The sequence below is a fragment of the Astyanax mexicanus genome, chromosome 11 (assembly GCF_023375975.1).
Source record: "Astyanax mexicanus isolate ESR-SI-001 chromosome 11, AstMex3_surface, whole genome shotgun sequence".
Lineage (NCBI taxonomy): Eukaryota > Metazoa > Chordata > Actinopteri > Characiformes > Acestrorhamphidae > Astyanax > Astyanax mexicanus.
Genome location: NC_064418.1, coordinates 51,707,626 through 51,730,529, shown reverse-complemented (window position 1 = coordinate 51,730,529; position 22,904 = coordinate 51,707,626). Strand labels below are relative to the sequence as shown.

The 22,904-nt window shown below is 39.5% G+C and overlaps 1 protein-coding gene across 4 annotated transcripts in view; it reads right to left on the bottom strand.

The window, feature by feature from the left end:
- The window catches only part of gulp1a (GULP PTB domain containing engulfment adaptor 1a), a 91,745-nt gene that overhangs the window by 50,359 nt on the left and 18,482 nt on the right, over positions 1–22,904 (bottom strand). For all 4 annotated transcript variants that reach the window (XM_049484672.1, XM_049484669.1, XM_049484674.1 and 1 more), the window contains exon 2: positions 13,168–13,245. The gene's annotated coding sequence lies outside the window, so the exon portion shown is untranslated. The remainder of the gene's footprint in view (positions 1–13,167; positions 13,246–22,904) is intronic.

The following is a 22,904-nucleotide window of genomic DNA, read 5'->3' as shown; positions in this document are numbered from 1 at the left end:
GAATCCCCTCAAAATTCTGTCTAAACTTCACAGAATACCCAAATAATTCTATATTAACTCAACCGTAACCCAACTAAATTATTTAGGGAAGCCTCAGTATCTCTTTTATAGCATCACTGAAAGAACAATTCGTTATTTATTCTCTTTATTATTAAAAGTGAATCAACAACTGCTGGAAACAACAATTAATGTATAAACATCTTAATTCAGTAACTCAGTGAACCATCATTTAATAATAAATAAAGCAGAGTCTGACTTTATCCTGACAGATATCTGAGAAATAATGTTCAGCCCTGAGATAAGAGCGCAGTTAAGTGGTTTTTGAGAGAGATATTTTAATCTGCAGAATAAGAAGTATATCTGTAGGTTTGTGGAGTTACTGCCGGTGAATTAATGTGACACTTTCTGATTAAATATTGATGTTAGAAGGTCCACAAACCCAAACACAACATTTTTAAAATCAGTAGAACGCTGTTCCTCAGCTTTATTACAGACTCGATCTTCAGACGTTTTAAAGGAAGGAGTTAAATCTGAGTTTATTGTTATCTGGAGTGATGAGTTCATTTGCATGCGGATGGTTTGGCTCTAAAGTGAGTTGAAGCATTAATCTTGCAGAGATCGAGACACGGAAACACCTGATTGGATTATTTATTAGATTAAAGTGTGATATTTTAGAGGAGCTCTTCAGATCTGAGCCTCGTTCTTCAGAAACACTCAGAGACTGAAGCTGAACAGCGATCGGTCAGAAACTGACATTTACCACCAACACGCCCAGAACAAAACCCAATTACCTACCAATTACCTACAGACTAAAGGTTAAACCCCGCCCCCGGAAACCAGCCTCATCTTACATAAACCATTACCAGCTTATCACTCATCACAACATCACAGAGCCTATCACAGGCTTTAATCTGAGAATACACAGTGATTTATGGTATAAAAGAGGTAATGAACACTGACAATTAATCAATCACCAGTCAGCAATCACATACACAGGGGGTTACTTAAAGACTTTATAGATTGGTCTTTTCTCTTATTTGTTTGAACATTGTAAATATGATATATAGTATATTGGGCGTAGTCCACACTCTATGTGCAGAAGAAGGCCTTTAATAAGTTCTTTATGTTGAAATGTGAAATAAATGTACTGCATATCTTATGTTTCCTCCTTCTTTTATAAAATTCAGCACCTAAACTAACAGAACTGCAGCTTCCTGGAGAAAAACCCAGAGAATCTTAAAGCTTCTGGCACCGCCGACCCGACCCGCTTCCAACCAGCAGCTGCAGAACAGGAAACACTGCGTCCGGTATCAGTCCAGCACAACACACACAAACTACAGACACTACATAACATAACTATAAACTACAACTATAACTATAACCATAACTATAACCATAACTATAACTGTAACCAACCAAACCCCACACATATTACACCCTACAGCAGTTTAAATAATAGTCCTTAAATAAACTATAGAACACATCATCAGTAATTAACAAAAACACACACCAGCTGTCACCATAATTTATTATAAAATAAAATAAAATATTCAGTCATGCAGAGACTGAGAAGAAAAGTTCCACACTGATTAATTAACAAAACGTTCAGCATCCTGTAATTATGATGTATTTATTATGCTATTTTATTATGAATGGTATAAACTGTTCTTAAAATAATATAAATATTATTATTTATCCCAATCATTTCTGTGTCGATATTAAATATTTATGGTTACAGGTAAGAACGTCCTAAACTTTCAGTGAAAGTAAAAGTGATTTTATCCCGAGTCACTCTGTAGCGTTTCATCATAAATTTCTGATTAAATATTTTAATTAAAGTGTGATTATCCTCCGCCGACGGAAACATTCACAAATCTACAGCAGCACAACACAAACTATCCCAGAACTCTCAGCCTGAATTCCTAGAATTAGTGCAACAATAACTGGCCATCGTTAGCATAACTCTGACTGTAATAACTCATATTAATAATTAATTAATAACTACTTTTTTGTTAAATTAAATGAATAAACTTTTTTAATCAAAACACCCAAAAGACATGAAATAATACCTTCTGTCTTCATCTGAATAAAGTGAAAAGTCCAATTTATTCATACAAAAAAATGATAATGGCAGTACTGTAAATAGCGGTAGTGTAAATAACAGTCGTGTAAATAGCAGTAATGTAAATGGCAGTAGTGTAAATGGCAGTAGTGTAAATGGCAGTAGTGTAAATGGCAGTAGTATAAATGGCAGTAGTATAAATGGCAGTAGTGTAAATGCTGGTAGTTTAAATAGCATTACTGTAAATGGCAGTAGTGTAAATGGTGGTAGTGTAAATGGCACTAGTGTAAATAACAGTAGTGTAAATAGCGATAATGTAAATGGCAGTAGTGTAAATGGCAGTAGTGTAAATAGCAGTACTGTAAATGGCAGTAGTGTAAATGGCGGTAGTGTAAATGGCGGTAGTGTAAATGGCGGTAGTGTAAATGGCAGTAGTGTAAATGGCAGTATTGTAAATGCTGGTAGTTTATATAGCATTACTGTAAATGGCAGTAGTGTAAATGGCAGTAGTGTAAATAGCAGTACTGTAAATGGCAGTAGTGTAAATGGCGGTAGTGTAAATGGCGGTAGTGTAAATGGCGGTAGTGTAAATGGCAGTAGTGTAAATGGCAGTATTGTAAATGCTGGTAGTTTATATAGCATTACTGTAAATGGCAGTAGTGTAAATGGCAGTAGTGTAAATGGTGGTAGTGTAAATGGCGGTAGTGTAAATGGCAGTAGTGTAAATGGCGGTAGTGTAAATGGTGGTAGTGTAAATGGCAGTAGTGTAAATGGCGGTAGTGTAAATGGTGGTAGTGTAAATAACAGTAGTGTAAATAGCGATAATGTAAATGGAAGTAGTGTAAATGGCAGTAGTGTAAATAGCAGTACTGTAAATGGCGGTAGTGTAAATGGCGGTAGTGTAAATAGCGGTAGTGTAAATGGCGGTAGTGTAAATGGCAGTAGTTTAAATGGCAGTAGTGTAAATAGCAGTAGTGTAAATGGCAGTAGTGTAAATGGCAGTAGTTTAAATGTCAGTAGTTTAAATGTCAGTAGTTTAGATGTCAGTAGTTTAAATGTCAGTAGTGTAAATGGCAGTAGTTTAAATGGCAGCAGTGTAAATGGCGGTAGTGTAATTAGCGGTAGTGTAAATGGCAGTAGTTTAAATGGCAGTATTTTAAATGGCAGTAGTGTAAATGGCGGTAGTGTAAATGGCAGTAGTGTAAATGGCAGTAGTTTAAATGGCGGTAGTGTAAATGGCAGTAGTGTAAATGGCAGTAGTTTAAATGGCAGTAGTTTAAATGGCGGTAGTGTAAATGGCAGTAGTGTAAATGGCAGTAGTGTAAATAGCAGTACTGTAAATGGCAGTAGTGTAAATGGCGGTAGTGTAAATGGCGGTAGTGTAAATAGCAGTAGTGTAAATGGCGGTAGTGTAAATGGCGGTAGTGTAAATAGCAGTAGTGTAAATGGCAGTAGTTTAAATGGCAGTAGTTTAAATGGCGGTAGTGTAAATGGCAGTAGTGTAAATGGCAGTAGTTTAAATGGCAGTAGTTTAAATGGCGGTAGTGTAAATGGCAGTAGTGTAAATGGCAGTAGTGTAAATAGCAGTACTGTAAATGGCAGTAGTGTAAATGGCGGTAGTGTAAATGGCGGTAGTGTAAATAGCAGTAGTGTAAATGACGGTAGTGTAAATAGCGGTAGTGTAAATGGCAGTAGTGTAAATGATGGTAGTGTAAATAGCGGTAGTGTAAATGGCAGTATTTTAAATGGCACCAGTCAGGGTGGAGGTCTGGTGTAGACTACAGGCATGCTGCTGCTGGTGGAGATAAGGGGTTAATGCGCGGTATGGAGATGGTAATTTGCTGAGCGGCAGTTTGTAATGAGAGAGGAATACGGAAGCTGTAAACACGGCCAGGAGGATCCTAATTGGCAATTAGAGGCAGTTTTGCAGAGACAGAGGCGAGACAGATGGAGGCATGAAGGGCGGCGGATCGCCGGTCGCCGAGTCGCTCGCCTTCTTTAACATCACCATCGCTTTCATCTGAACGTCTGAGCTGATCTTCTGTTCCGACCCCTCGCTGTTTCACTACAGACGCAGAGAAAACATCGGCCTTTAACTCCTGTCATCATTCGACTCGACTCGAGGGACGACCTCCCCGTCAGTACATTACACAATATAAACATCTCCTTAATGTTTTATATCCCTGATCAATTAAACAACAGCGTCCTCAGCAGAAACAGAACATGGACAGATCTCACCAAACCGTAAAGAACAATCAGAACAGCAGGGTAAATAAACATCCATAAATTCAATCAGGATTTACACAGAGAGTACAAACCAACAGGAGTTTGTTTTAACCCAAACAAATAATCATACATTTACCTCAGCAGTGCTGTTTTAATCATACATTTACCTCAGCAGTGCTGTTTTAATCACACATTTACCTCAGCAGTGCTGCTGAAATGCCAAAACTGTTATGGAACAGTCTTTAATTATCATATTTTGTCCAAAAATGACATAAACCCAGCCCACTAGCCGAAGATCGTACATCACATTAATGTCTATATCTTTCACCCCAGTGTTTAATTCCCCACAACCTCCCTCCCTGATTCAGACAGACAGATGGAGTCAGGGCACAGTAAACAGTGCAGCAGGTACAGCGTGTGAAATACTGGTATCTCCGGGCTGTGATGTGAGTGATGGATCAGTGGGACTGTGGGCTGTAATGAATGGATGTGCTGACACAGATCTGCAGCAGCTGGAGGAATAAAGTGCAGATGTAAGCTGGAGCAGAGGAAGGTCAGGCAGAACCATGGAGTTAAATGAAGATGATCGATTGCTTATTAAAAACCTCCACTCACACTCGTCTACAAACCACACTCAAACGCTGTGGAAGGTCAGGAACCTGGGGGAAGGTGAAACTGCTGATTTTACACCAAGGAACATTGAGTCCAGTTCTGATTATTTTCCAAGATCACTGATAATCAATCACTCTGACTCTCAGAGCCGGAGCAGTGCTGTCAAATATGACCATTTTATTCTGGTTTATCTTCTTTAAAACTGAATAAACTCACTAATTCATCTTCTCAATACTACAGTAAGAGTTAATAGCTGTAATGTAGTGAATGTTTATCTGTGTGAGTGTAATAATAATATGTACAGTTCATTAATGAGTTTATAGTGTAAGTGTGTTCTGTAACTGAAAGGAGGATCAAGTTTAGACTCTGTTGGTTCCTCTATGCTGGATATAGGCTGAGATTGAGAGTTGGGTATGGAGTTTGGGTATGGAGGTTCTACGGGTTCTGTATGGATCCTGCAGCACATTTACCCACAGATGTTGCTACAGCTGGGCCTGTAGATCCTGTATCTCTACACTCGTAGGTTGAAGCTGAAGCTGAGTCCCAGCTGCTCCATAAATGCTGGATTGGTGATAAATCTGGAGATCTGCAGGACGAGGAAGTGCTGTAATCTGGTGAAGACTGTGTTCCTGGGAAACCCTTGCTGTGTGTGAGTGAACATTATCCTGCTGAAAAATGAAAGTTCTGCAGGAGAGAAAGCGGCAACACATGTATCTGCAGGATGTTCTGCACAGATCACTGAGATCACTGTTAGTAATGTTCCTCCTATCACTACTAGGAGTGACCGACTCTCACTGTATGAGATGATGCTCCTCAGATCATCAATCACACCTGCAGTTTACACTGTGAACTCTTCAGTACAGGTCAAAGACCTGCAAATTCAACCCTGACCATCATCATCATCAGATCCTAAACACAACCTGGATTCAGTGTTAAAGACGAAACGCTTACAGTCTGTAGCAGTGCAGGTTTCTCACTCACAACAGCACCATTACAAACAAAGCCACAACGGCTGGCTGACTGAGGGTCTGGATGGCAGTAATTTGTAGAAACTACATAATTATTAGAGACACTTATTATAAATGGGAACAAACATTTGTATAAAATTCTGACAACAATTCGATATAATTCAATATAAGAGCATTTAATTGCTAGGACTAATGGGTTAATGTTAATGAGGGAACAGTTATGTAGTTTTTCTTGTTTTGTAAATCAAATAGCGTGATTGGCTGATAGCTCCCGGCTGTTTCTCTGAACGCTTCAGTAACAAGGAATTTCTCCATCAGAGACTATAAAAGATTTCACCGGTTAACAAAGCGTGGGATGAGATTTCACGCTCTGGAAATCAGAGAAGATCCTTTCACCTCATTTACTAAACGTCCCACCAATCTGTCCCACAACCTTCACCCACTCGCTCATCTCCACACGCCACAGTCCTGCAGATCAGACCTAAAAATTATTCATATATAATACTGAGGAAATATAAACACAGTATTAATACTGAGCACAGATTAGACTCATATAAACTTTAAGATTTATCACAATCTGTATTAAAATACGAAATACCTCCGAGATTTACACCAGTGATCTAAAATATTCACAGCATCAGTAAAGACGTAAAAACACAAACATCTAGTGGAATATGTAAATCTGAGTTTAGTTCCTTAGCTCTGATTAGGTTAAGGTGTTTGTAGCTTGTTGCTAAGGTGTTGCTATGGTTATAGTAGTTGGTTATTAAGATATTGCCTGAATGTTGCCAAGGTGTTGTAATGCAGTTGTTAAGATGTTGTTATGGTGTAAGTGTAGGCTGGTAAGGTATTGCAAAATAATAAACAGAAATCATAAAATATTGTTCAGAGTTTTTTAATATCACTGAGAAAATGGTTATTGCAAAAGTATCCAGACGTATCTTGATATTGTTTTAGAACCATATCACACTGAGATCATCACGCCTGCAGACTGCAGCTTATGGAGGAGAACGGTCAGTACCGCTCTAGGTCAGTGCTTTATTTTATGGATTTATGCTGTATGAAGTGTGAATATTAGTGTGCAAAGTGTGTAATCATATTTATATATATATATATATTTTTCTGCAGGGTCATCCTTATACAGTACTGCAGCCTGAATTCTGCTTATTCATCTTCTTCACCCAAAACCACAAATATAACATATCTAACAGCAGCATTCTTCTTCTTAAATACTATATATATGTATATGTATATATATCAGTATGTATATCAGTGGAGTTCTGATCTGAGTTGCAGGACGGATCAGGCTGGATCAGCGCTTCAGGATGCAGTTCGCAGGAAAAGTCGCAGCTAAACCTGCGTGAACTCTTCATACGCTGCGTTTGATGCTGCGTGCATTAATAAGTCATTCAGACTTAGAGTTTGAGAAACTGGAAATTGCAATACCAGAGGCGACCCAGAATTCCCCACCAGCGAATTATCTCATTTACCTCACTCCCAGCTTTCACCGACAGACACATACATAAATAAATACATAAATAAATATGCACTCAGGAGAAAGTGTGGGATTGTAATTCTATTCAGTAAGAAGACAAAAGTGATCAGGATCAATAAATGATTATAAATTTATTCTGTTATTTAGGGTAATATCTCTAATATTTATATATATCTACACATACAGTAGTAGAGAGTAACTCATGTGTAAAGCTGCAACATGCCAGATGTCTCAGTGTGGAGTTGTAGAGGTTCCTAATGTTCCTCCTGGGCAGAGCTTCCACACATTTGTGATTCGTTGGTCGTCTTCACCAAGATAAAAGCAGGAAGCTGAAGAGTCGTAACATGACAGTCTGGCTCAGAGCCACTGCAGTGTTTGGTTGTGGTGTTAATGGTGGTGTGGTAATGGTCTGTATTCCTGTGTCGTGCAGCCGTCTGCCAACAGTGCTGGCACCAACAGGACGACTCATGGAGCTCATCACTGCTCACTGAATGTTCGCCATTGTGGCAGTTGGGTTAGAAACTGACGAGTAACAAATCATTAAATAAACATCCAGGTTTTAAATTCCTTTGGCAAATAAAAGTATATAAAACTGTACAGTATATCTCATAAATCAAGAGCAATTTCTGGAGAATATTTTTTACAGCATCTGTTTCTGACTGATGTTATCCACCAGAATTAAGAAATATATCATTATATAAACGTTGGTCTCATTCACACACTATTGAAACAGCTCGACCAATAGGAGGGATGCAGCGGGAGAAAGAGAACTGCTCTACAGTAAAACATAACGCCTGATTTATAAACAGAAATCCTGAGATGAAGCAGAGCTGTGCTGTAGGGCATCAGTGGAGGTGTAGAGCTGAATACTGATGGATGATTTAAAAGAGAAAATAATGCTTTCTGATAGCCGGATTAGCGCTGGAGACAGCTTTGTGAATCTGAAGCACAAAAACCTCTTGAAGAAAAATCACAAACTGTGCACTTCAACCTGCTAAAGAGATTAAAACACTAATCCCAGCTTTAGCAGCATTTCCTCCACAGATCTACTGTAGAATCAGGATCATGGCCGTACGCTATTAAATGCTATTTAACGCTGTTAGACTCTGTTAAACTAAACACCGTTAAAGTTTACTAAACACAGTTAACCTGTGCTAAACTCTACTAAACTCTACTAAAAACTGTAACACTCAGAATTTGGGCATTGACACATATTATACTCAGTATCCGGGGCGCTGGGGCATGTGGTTCGGGCTGATTCTCGTTTTGGTGTGTCGGTTAAATCCGGAGCCGGTCTGAAGCAGCTCAGGTCTAGAGTGTTTTAATGTTCAGAGTCATTACTGATAACCGTTAACAGATGATTATAATTTGTTGCTTTCATTAAATAAACTCTTATAATTTAACTACAGTAAGGTAGAGATGATCAGGGTTTATTCCAGGACAGATATAAAGTTGTATTATTGAGATGTTTGGTCTGAGAGTCTCAGTGTGTTTTACTGTCCTCAGTTTATATAGAAACGACCCGGCGCTGGGTCTGCTTTAGACAGCAGTGATTTCAGGTTCACGGTTTGTCAGTTCAGCTCTGTCAAAGAAAATACAGCTCTTTATTCCAGGGTCCTCTATAGCCAGCGGGACTCTGACTGTGATACATTGATTTTTATATAGAAAACTGCAGAAAAGAAAATACAAAGCAGAAATATTATTTTTTAGATATGTATAAACACAGTCAACAGTTTTTCATTATTTAAAAATGTTCTGCATTGTAGATTAATACTAAATTCATCCAAACTATTCTTCAAAGTATCTCCTCTTGTTTAGAGGATCAGTTTTGAACATTTCTGCTGGATTTTCTCAGTCAGTTTTATGAGGTAGAGTCTCCTGGAATTCAGGCTTTCAGTTAACAGCTGTGCTGAACTCATCAAGAGTTAATTACTTGAATTTATTGTCTCTTAATAAAGTGTTTGAGAGCATCAGTTAAAGTAAAGTAGTGAAGAGGTAGAGTTACAGGTATACAGTGAATAGTGAATATTTCAGTAATGTTCGAATCCAGATTATGAGAAACAATAAATACTCAACTAAATAAAGAATAAATGACTTTAAAGTTTAAGATTTTGCATAATATTACAGTTTTTAATAAAGCTGTATAATAAAGAGAACACTCTAAATGCTCTGAAGGATCTAAAAGGTTCTTCATGGTCTGTTAGAGTTCAGTTAAGTTATTATTCTTTGGTCCTTTAAAAAACCCTGACAAGTCAATTAATCATTATAATAAAAGGTAAATTATTAAATTACCAATATAATCAAAAGTGGCAGCTTCAATATACAGGAGCAGTTCGCCTCACTGATCACACTTTACATTAAAACCTGTTTATTTTACCCCTCAATATAAACACGGGTGTATATATAAAGTACAGGTGGGGTTCAGGGGGGTACAGGTGGGGTTCAGGGGGGTACAGGGGGGGTACAGGTGGGTACAGGGGGGGTACAGGTGGGTATAGGTGGGGTTCAAGGGGTACAGGTGGGGTTTGGGGGGTACAGGGGGGTACAGGTGGGGTTTGGGGGGTACAGGGGGGTTCAGGGGGTACAGGTGGGGTTCAGGTGGTACAGGTGGGGTACAGGTGGGGTTTGGGGGGTACAGGTGGGGTACAGGTGGGTACAGGGCTGTGGGCACACTGATGATAGGAAGCTCCTCGCTGTTTTTGTATCTCAACTCATTATGCGTCTCTTCAGAAATCAATTTTAATTCAATTAGTCAAGCAGCGCGGTATAAACACACACACACACACACACTCACACACACTCACTCTTATGATAATGAAACAAGTAACTCATAAACTGATTAAAGTATTAAATTAAAGAACAGCATCAAAGAAACACGTAAAGAATCAAAGCTTTAAAAACATCCTGCTGATTTAATTTAACCTGCAAACAGAAAAAAACTGACGCTTATAAAAAGTGATAAAACTCAACATCAGAACCAGAGCTCGACCCAAACACAGCTTTACCAAACACAGCTTCACACTTTACCAAACACACCAAACACATCTTCACCAAACTAGGGTTGCAACGGTATGAGATTTTCACAGTATGATAACCGTCTCAGAAAATACCGTGGTATCACGGTTATCACGGTATCACAGTTTGTTACCTACATTATTAAACTGACCCTTAAAGAAATGTTTTTTGTTCAGTTAACTATTTATTGTAGAAACCTGGAACAATGATGTAGATAATGTCTCCTTAAAAAAAATAAACTGTACACCATCAGGTGAAGGAAACCAGGTTTTTCCACTACTCTTAAGGGCATTAAGAGTGTATATAAAAAAAAAATATATATACATATATATAAATGTATACACACATACACACACACATTACACACGTTACATGTCCTCTAAGAAGTAAAGATCCTGTATTTAAAATATTCAGTACAATTATTTAAGTTTAAATTATTTAATATCTGATAAACTGAGCCTGGGTCAGTGTCTGATCAACAACTGTTGTAAACGTCCGTTTTACTGCCGAGTTGGTATATAACCAGATACTGCAGAAAGAGGGGATTTATTTCTGACATGATCCTCACAATAGAGATTTCTATTTTAAGGCTTTCACACCGAGTCTGGTTTTAACACATGAAAAACAGGCACGTCAGAATTAGAAAATGAACGCATGTAAATGAATGGCGTCTTTCACATCCAGTCCGGCCAGGACCTTTACACGGACACGTGAATCCATCGTAGCACGCACTTCACGCCTGTACCTGCGTGCCCAAATTTCGGATAACTCAGCGCTTTTGCGGGCGCTTACCGCAGGGGTTGTGCACGACTACAAAGAGGTTTTATTTATGTTCAGATTAAAATTATAAACTAAACACATACTTTGCGCTGCACAGCGGGGTGGTGTTCTCGGAGACGGGAGAACAGGTTTGACGTATGTCCTCCTTTAGCTGTGACTTTACGGCCACATTGATTATAAATCGGATAACCATCCTCGGGTGCGTTCGGCGGGTCTCTGAAATAGTCCCACACTGCTGATTTTAGTTTAGCCTTTTTTTAGGCGGACGGAGATTTGTTTAGTCTGATGCACTTTCTGCTGTTCTCACCGCTGTGTGCTGAGGAGCTGAAGCGGAGCAGAGTTGCGCATGCGCGGGTGAGTTTCTCCGCTGGCTTGCGTTTTACCGGTAATTAGCAAACACACACGGTATGATAACCGTGCATTTTAATACCATGGTATACCGTGAAACCGGTTACCGCTGCAATCCTACACCAAACACACCTTCACCAAACACACCAAACACAGCTTCACCAAACACACCAAACACAGCTTCACCAAACACACCAAACACAGCTTCACCAAACACACCAAACACAGCTTCACCAAACACACCAAACACAGCTTCACCAAACACAGCTTCACACTTTACCAAACACAGCTTCACCAAACACTAGGGGTGTGATGAGACACTAATCTCACGAGACGAGACACGATACTGGGTTCACGAGAACGAGACGAGACAAAATTTAAAAATAAAATTTTAAAGAAAATGTCAAAAAAGAAAAATGGCTTGAAAACGTTTTAGAGTTTTATTTGACAAAATCATATAACACACAATTAACAGACTGGTTTCTCTCACACATTGATTTTATAGGAAATAGAAATAAAAATAAGATTAAAAAATAAATAAAAGTTTTCTAGGTCTTATATAGTGCAAACAATAAGTGCAAACCACATCCAGTCATATTAAGACTATGGTTTGTGTTTTTTCTCCTAAATCTCTTGTAATTTAACTATGCAGAACCATAACCAGTCATATTAAGACTATGCTTGAAGTGAAACAGAGACAGAACATGTTATTAAATACAGTACAGAGCTTAGGGATTGGTACAGCTGTCTATGAAACAGTCAGGTGTAGGATTTACTTACAGTATTTATATATGGTTTGTGTCTTGTTGGTCTCTCTGTTACCGTTTATTGTTTCCACTGGAGCCAAAATGCAGCCAGACATACAACTTAAAAGTAGCAGAAGCATCTTCTATATCAGGGGTAAGTTATTTAATTAGAGTTCAGTATGGTCCAGTTCTCGTTTTTCCGCCCGTTTTCAGGCTCCCTATCTCCTTATATAGGCGTTTTTTCACGACCGCGACCCTGACAACACGGGTCAGATCCCACGCGAGGAGCGGTGTGTTTATTTTTTTATTTTTCCTTACCGCGTCTGCACAGATCTGACTGACTGAAGAGAGCGTTTGGTGATCTTACCCCACACGTGATTGGTCTGTGATTTACTGCGCCGCACAATTAAATCCTTCTCAGTAGTTTTTTGGTTTGGGTCCGCATTCGACAACGTTTGGGTCCAGACCCCGAATTTTCCTCTTCTGCTGAGAGCTGCTCTCACTCCTCAGCTACCCGCTGTGTCGCTACGGGGTTGCCAGATCCCTCTTAAAAAGTCCACACTAAACTATTTTTTTTCTTCCCGCGAGACGAGAAATATCGTCACATTTAATCTCGCGAGATCTCGTGCCACTGATCTTGATCATCTTGGAATATGAAGAATAAATGAATCCATTGACGGAATAATCTGCTCTATATTCAGTTTATTCAGGTAGAGTCAGCTGACCTCATTCTTTCAGCACATACTGTTACTGAACCTAAACCTGCAGAACAACTGCAGCATCAACCAACCAACACATCATTTACTCACTTACATCCAGGTGGAGACTTTTATATTGGTCAGGCAGTGTGTGTGTAAACTAGTGAATGTGTGAACTGGTGAATATGTAAATTAGTGAATATATAAAGTGGCTCACCAGAGCTTTGTGTCGGTGAAACTGCCCAAACTCCTCTGATGTTTCCTTCATTCAATAATCCAGAGAAAGATGGTTTCCCTATAGAGGAAATAAAAAAGAAAAATTCATATTAATGAATTGATCATCTTTAATTGATTTATCTATTATTACATCATCACATCTATCACTTCAGCACATAATAATATATTTAATTTATATAATATGTAATTTACTTTTATCACTCTCATTTTCGGACCAGTTCTATTTTGTTGGTGAAATTCACTAATCTCTCAAACATCCATTAATAAAAGCAGTTTATTTGAAAACACACACACACTCACACACACACACACAAGCCTGTATTCATGAATATCAGATTTGTGTTTAACTATGATAGAAGAACCTCTCTCTCATCTGATTTGCCACGGACAGTAGATATAGATCCCTCCTTCAGACAAAGTCTGCTGTCTAATCCTGCTGTGTACTTTCTGAGCTTCTCAACCAGCAGACTAAAATAGAGTTTCTTCAACTGATCTAGTGGGCGGGGCTCTGGTGGGTTGTGGTGTATTTCTTCATATCCGGTAGATTGAAGCACCTCTAGCTCTTATTGAAACACTGATTACTCACTTATTCTGCGCCAATTCACTATTAATTAATGCACTGTCAATAAATATTAAAATATTGGTGGGATTTTCCTCCAGTATTAGGAGCCGAAGGCAGCAGAACCAGAACCACAGATCTGTTCTGAAACTGATCTCTGATCTCCTCCACTGCTGATAACAGACTGAACTGTGAGACCCGGAGAATCAGAACCTGCTGAATCTCATCATACTGAACAGAACCTACAGAACCTTTAACCCACTCACCCACATCACCTCCTGCCTGAAGAGAAACACTTACAGAACCAGTATTAAGTCTGAACACTTTTTTATTTATTATTATTATTTATTATTTTTCTACACAGTAAATGAATAGTAAAGTGATCTATTAGATTATGAAGGAACACATAATGAATCATGTAGTAACTTAAAAACAGTGTTAAACAAACTAAAATACTCTGTGAAGTATTTAGATACTCTTATCTGAGGAGCTGTTTGTTAACTTGTGGTTTCTGAGGCTTGAAAATGAATTTATCGCTGTGAGAATGGTGAGAATGGTTAGAATGGGGAGGGTATGATGAGAATGGTGAGGGTATGGTGAGAATGGTGAGGGTATGGTGAGAATGGTGAGGGTATGGTGAGAATGGTGAGGGTATGGTGAGAATGGTGAGGGTATGGTGAGAATGGTGAGGGTATGGTGAAGGTATGGTGAGGGTATGGTGAAGGTATGGTGAGAATGGTGAGAATGGTGAGGGTATGGTGAGAATGGTGAGAATGGTGAGGGTATGGTGAGAATGGTGAGGGTATGGTGAGAATGGTGAGGGTATGGTGAGAATGGTGAGAATGGTTAGAATGGTGAGGGTATGATGAGAATGGTGAGTGTATGGTGAAGGTATGGTGAGACTAGTGAGAATGGTGAGAATGGTGAGGGTATGATGAGAATGGTGAGGGTATGGTGAGAATGGTGAGGGTATGGTGAAGGTATGGTGAGGGTATGGTGAAGGTATGGTGAGGGTATGGTGAGAATGGTGAGAATGGTGAGAATGGTGAGGGTATGGTGAGAATGGTGAGGGTATGGTTGGAATAGTGAGGGTATGGTGGATGTTTGGGTGGGTTCTGCCGGTTCTTCAGCAGGAGGTTCTGGGTCAGACCCGGCAGTCTGATCTCTGCAGGCTGAGCGTCTGTCACGCCGCCGGTGCCAGGGCCCTGCCACAGGCAGATAAACCCCCGGAGCCGCCGGAGAGAGCCGGGCACACTCAGCCTGCCACACTCAGCCTGCCACACTCAGCCTGGCACTGACTCCGGGGTTAAGCCTCCAACAGCAAACACAGCATCCAGACCTGCCACACACTCCGCCCGCATACGCCACACACACTACACCTGGACCCGCCACATACAAAACTGTCAGACCCACCACACACAGTCTGCCTGTACCTGCCGTACCCGCCACACACACTTTTTAATCCCAGTGTAAAATCTGCACTGGATGTTTGTTTGGTGTTTGTTCTTTAGTTTTACAGTAAAATTAATTCTAAGAACTCGTGTGTAGTCTGGAGTGAATTTGTGTAGAGAGGAGAGAGATTACAGAATAATCCAGCAGAACCTTTTTACCTTCCATCCATTATCTGCAGCTCCTCTGGAGGATGAGGAGGATGAGGGGGGGGGGGGGGTTACAGTACCGTCTGACCCAGTTACAGATAATGGGTTTGGTGAGGAAGAGTCGGGTTAAGATGAAGAGTGGAATTAATCAGACTCGGACCTCAGCCTGACAGCAGAACCGCAGCAGAACCGCCGCGTCTGGATTATTGATTCAGACGTAAACGCAGTCCGAGACCTCGGCTCTTTACAGAGCACTGAGGGGGCGGAGTCTCGGGGGATGACTTTAGGCTGATTCTAAATATAGAACTGAACACGACTGAATCTAAAATATATATTTAACCTGAAAATCCCCAGAAATCTCAGCTCAGATTAGATCTACACTCTGCTTTATCTGTAGATTAATCTGATATTTTTATTATTTTTAGTGCTGAAATGTGATTAGAATAGATAGAATTCAGGAGATCCATATTTTTTTACAAAACATGCTTATGAACATCTTTACACAAAATCACCCTCATATAAAGATAAAGATCTCACAGCTCTATTCTCACCAGTTTCAGTCTCTTTCAGAATGAGCGGGGCCTTTCACTTTTATGCAAATAAGCTGTTGCTGGCCACGCCCCATGTTTACACTGAGGGTTTACCATGTTAGTGTTAACTTGTGATAAATGGCAAAACAAAAACAAGCTAGTTTTTGCTTAGATGGGATAGAAACACGAAAAGTCTTTATTTAGAAGTTCATACATCAGACAGTAGGTACAGATCCCTCCTTCAGATGAAGTCTGCTGACTAATTCATCTGTTTTCTGTGAATATTTCTGTGAAGGTTTTGGTGTCAGGAATCATTTGCTTCTATGAGCCATTTAATTGGCTTCTTTTTTGTTACATCACAATAAGGAAACCTGCATAGAGCCACACTGACTCCACCCCTCACCAACCAACCCCCACCTGAGCCCCGCCCACTAGATCAGTTAAAGAAACGACATTTGGGTCTGATGGTTGAACCTCGGAACCTCAAACAGTACACAGCTGGATTAGCCAGCAGACTTTCTCTGAGGGATGGATCTGTACCTACTGTCGATGGTGACTCTACTGTCAGAACTGACCCGCAGATGGGCAGATATTTACACATATATACACATACAACCAACAAACATCCCTCATTTACTGTTTTTGAGTTTTAAAATTATTTTTTTATTTCCAAACATAATGCAGTTTAAATGTTTTAACTAATTAGACAGAATTAAATTTACGCTGATTTTTATTACAGAATCAGAGCAGCTGATTGGTTGGACCGTACGAGCTCGTACTCCTGCTGTTAATATCTATAAATATCTTTATCTGATGTTTTTATGTTTGATGTGGTCGAGGGTCCTATAAGTGTCTGATGATGTTCTTTGACCCCTGTTGCTAAGCGATGCAGCATCCAGATCAAACAGATCTGAAGACTCGTTACTGTCTGAGAGACATTAATTCTAACAATGACTCATTTAAATAATCATCATAATTATACTTAAAATAGCAGCAGTATATTAAAATACATATACATACATATGTGTTTATATTTAATAGATTTGGTTAAAGTAAAAAAAGAAACCAACCCTAATTATCCTTTTTTCAGTGAAAATGTACAATTTTCGCTCGTTTTTACAGATTCATACAGAAAATACTCATAATAAACTGCATTACAGCAGAAAGTGGGTTAAAGATGGAGAAAGAAACACTGATTAAATTTAAATCTGAATCTGAATTTCTCTTCTGACCGGCCGGGAAAATCCAGACCTGAGACTTTATTTCTTTATTTCTTTATTTCTTCAGGTCTGAAAGTGCAGAAGTGCTGATGGAGGATTTTCCACACAGATCTCTACAGGACTGATTCATGCAGAGCTCTGTGAGTCAGAAACGCTGGAGCTGAATCCAGATGGAACCGACCCAAAGAACAGTGATGATCCAAAACCTGGAGCTGATGTTCACACAGCCTCTCTGCACACGAGTTCCATCAAAAAACGTAAATAAAACATAAATAAACTGTAAATAAATAGTAAACAGTGCAGGAGGAAGAATTTAAATGAGCTGCTGTACCAGCTCAACCCACACCAACACCTCATACACCACCAAATACGATGACATGTTTTTAAACAGTTTTATTAGTGTGAATAATCCAATAGTGTATCGTACTGCTGTAACTCTAATTTACTAAAGAAAGAAGAACCTCAGCAGATCCAACCCGCCTGAGATCATCTCAAGAGTCTGAAGGTTCTGGATGTGATCCGGTTCTAAACTGTGGTTCTATCAATCACTGCCAAACACCGGCGTCACCAGCCAATCAGAGTCTGTATAATACATTATTTACACATAAACCTCAATTTAGAGCCTTCCTTCACCCTCACACACCTCCCTAACACAACACCATACACACCTTCACACATAAATACAGGGGTTGGAGAATGAAACTGAAACACCTGTCATCATTTTAGTGTGGGATTTTAGGTTTCATGTCTAAATTGGAGCAGCCTGGTGTTCAATCTTCATTAATTGCACATTGCACCAGTAAGAGCAGAGTGTGAAGGTTCAATTAGCAGGGTAAGAGCACAGTTCTGCTCTAAATATTACAATGTACACAACATTATGGGAGACATACCAGAGTTCAAAAGAGGACAAATTGTTGGTGCACGTCTTGCTGGAGCATCTGTGACCAAGACAGCAAGTCTTTGTGATGCATCAAGAGCCACGGTATCCAGGGTAATGTCAGCATACCACCAAGAAGGACCAACCACATCCAACAGGATTAACTGTGGACGCTGTAAGAGGAAGCTGTCTGATAGGGATGTTCGGGTGCTAACCCGGATTGTATCCAAAAAACATAAAACCACGGCTGATCAAATCACGCAGAATTCAATGTGCACCTCAACTCTCCTGTTTCCACCAGAACTGTCCGTCACCACAATCAATTATTGTGAAATAAAACCAGGTGCTTCAGTTTCATTCTCCAACTACTGTATCTCAACATAACTCAACCTCTCTGATGCCTAGTGCAGCTATAACTCATCATCCTCAGCTCATCCTTCATCCTCAGAGTGCCACTCGTCTCTGGGTTTGGTAGGAGGGACCGGGTGCTGATACTCTTATATCTCTTTATCAGAAGTTCTGCTGAGAAGCACGAAGCTCAGCGCTAATAAATACAGCCTGTCTCAGATCCTGACACACAGCAGATCTCAGATCAGTCAGAGAACATCTAAACCCTCATTATTCTGCTCTGAAACAGAAATGGACAGATAAAACACACCGCTGAGACTCAACCAGACCTGCATTTATACACTTTACATCAACATCTCTCTCAGTAACATCCAATCAGATTACTCAGCCTTTATATCCTAATACTGTAAAACACATTACTTACAGATCTGTAATATTTTCATTTTAATAATTTCATGTACGGTACTGCTCAAAAGTTTCCATTTCATTATTAATAAAGTCATCAAAAAACAAAAAAACAAACCTATATATATTTTAGATTTTAGATTCTTCAAAGTATCTCCTCTTGTTTAGATGATCAGTACACACACTATAACACACACACACACACACACTATAACACACACACACACACACACTATAACACACACACACACTATAACACACACACACACTATAACACACACACACACACACACTATAACACACACACACACACACACTATAACACACACACACACACTATAACACACACACACTATAACACACACACACACTATAACACACACACACACTATAACACACACACACTATAACACACACACACACTATAACACACACACACTATAACACACACACACTATAACACACACACACACTATAACACACACACACACTATAACACACACACACACTATAACACACACACACTATAACACACACACACTATAACACACACACACTATAACACACACACACACTATAACACACACACACTATAACACACACACACACACTATAACACACACACACTATAACACACACACACTATAACACACACACACACACTATAACACACACACACACACACTATAACACACACACACACACTATAACACACACACACACACACTATAACACACACACACACTATAACACACACACACTATAACACACACACACACTATAACACACACACACTATAACACACACACACACTATAACACACACACACACTATAACACACACACACACTATAACACACACTATAACACACACACACACTATAACACACACACACACACACACTATAACACACACACACACACACACTATAACACACACACACACACACACTATAACACACACACACACTATAACACACACACACACACACTATAACACACACACACACACACACTATAACACACACACACTATAACACACACACACACACACACTATAACACACACACACACACACACTATAACACACACACACACTATAACACACACACACACACACTATAACACACACACACACACACACTATAACACACACACACACTATAACACACACACACACACACTATAACACACACACACACTATAACACACACACACACTATAACACACACACACACTATAACACACACACACACTATAACACACACACACACTATACACACACACACACTATAACACACACACACACTATAACACACACACACACTATAACACACACACACACTATAACACACACACACACTATAACACACACACACACACTATAACACACACACACACTATAACACACACACACACTATAACACACACACACACACACACTATAACACACACACACACTATAACACACACACACACTATACACACACACACACTATAACACACACACACACTATAACACACACACACACTATAACACACACACACACTATAACACACACACACACTATAACACACACACACACTATAACACACACACACACTATACACACACACACACTATAACACACACACACACTATAACACACACACACACTATAACACACACACACACTATAACACACACACACACTATAACACACACACACACACTATAACACACACACACACTATAACACACACACACACTATAACACACACACACACACACACTATAACACACACACACACTATAACACACACACACACTATAACACACACACACACTATAACACACACACACACTATAACACACACACACACACTATAACACACACACACACTATAACACACACACACACTATAACACACACACACACACACACTATAACACACACACACACTGTAACACACACACACACTATAACACACACACACTATAACACACACACACTATAACACACACACACACTATAACACACACACACACTATAACACACACACACTATAACACACACACACACACACTATAACACACACACACACTATAACACACACACACACTATAACACACACACACACTATAACACACACACACACACACTATAACACACACACACTATAACACACACACACTATAACACACACACACACTATAACACACACACACTATAACACACACACACACTATAACACACACACACACTATAACACACACACACACTATAACACACACACACACTATAACACACACACACTATAACACACACACACACTATAACACACACACACACACACTATAACACACACACACTATAACACACACACACACTATAACACACACACACACTATAACACACACACACACTATAACACACACACACACACACTATAACACACACACACTATAACACACACACACTATAACACACACACACACTATAACACACACACACTATAACACACACACACACTATAACACACACACACACTATAACACACACACACACTATAACACACACACACACACTATAACACACAGACACACACACTATAACACACAGACACACACACTATAACACACACACACACACACTATAACACACACACACACACACTATAACACACACACACACTATAACACACACACACACACACTATAACACACACACACACTATAACACACACACACACTATAACACACACACACACTATAACACACACACACACACACTATAACACACACACACACACTATAACACACACACACTATAACACACACACACTATAACACACACACACACTATAACACACACACACACACTATAACACACACACACTATAACACACACACACTATAACACACACACACACTATAACACACACACACACTATACACACACACACACACTATAACACACACACACACACTATAACACACACACACACTATAACACACACACACACACTATAACACACACACACTATAACACACACACACACACTATAACACACACACACTATAACACACACACACACTATAACACACACACACACTATAACACACACACACACTATAACACACACACACACACACTATAACACACACACACACTATAACACACACACACACTATAACACACACACACTATAACACACACACACACTATAACACACACACACACTATAACACACACACACTATAACACACACACACACTATAACACACACACACTATAACACACACACACTATAACACACACACACACTATAACACACACACACACACTATAACACACACACACACTATAACACACACACACACTATAACACACACACACACTATAACACACACACACACACTATAACACACACACACACTATAACACACACACACACACTATAACACACACACACTATAACACACACACACTATAACACACACACACACACTATAACACACACACACTATAACACACACACACTATAACACACACACACACTATAACACACACACACACACTATAACACACACACACTATAACACACACACACACTATAACACACACACACACTATAACACACACACACACTATAACACACACACACTATAACACACACACACTATAACACACACACACACACTATAACACACACACACACTATAACACACACACACACACTATAACACACACACACACTATAACACACACACACTATAACACACACACACACTATAACACACACACACACTATAACACACACACACACTATAACACACACACACTATAACACACACACACACTATAACACACACACACTATAACACACACACACACTATAACACACACACACACTATAACACACACACACACTATAACACACACACACACACACTATAACACACACACACACTATAACACACACACACTATAACACACACACACACTATAACACACACACACACTATAACACACACACACACTATAACACACACACACACTATAACACACACACACTATAACACACACACACACTATAACACACACACACACTATAACACACACACACACTATAACACACACACACACACACACTATAACACACACACACACTATAACACACACACACACTATAACACA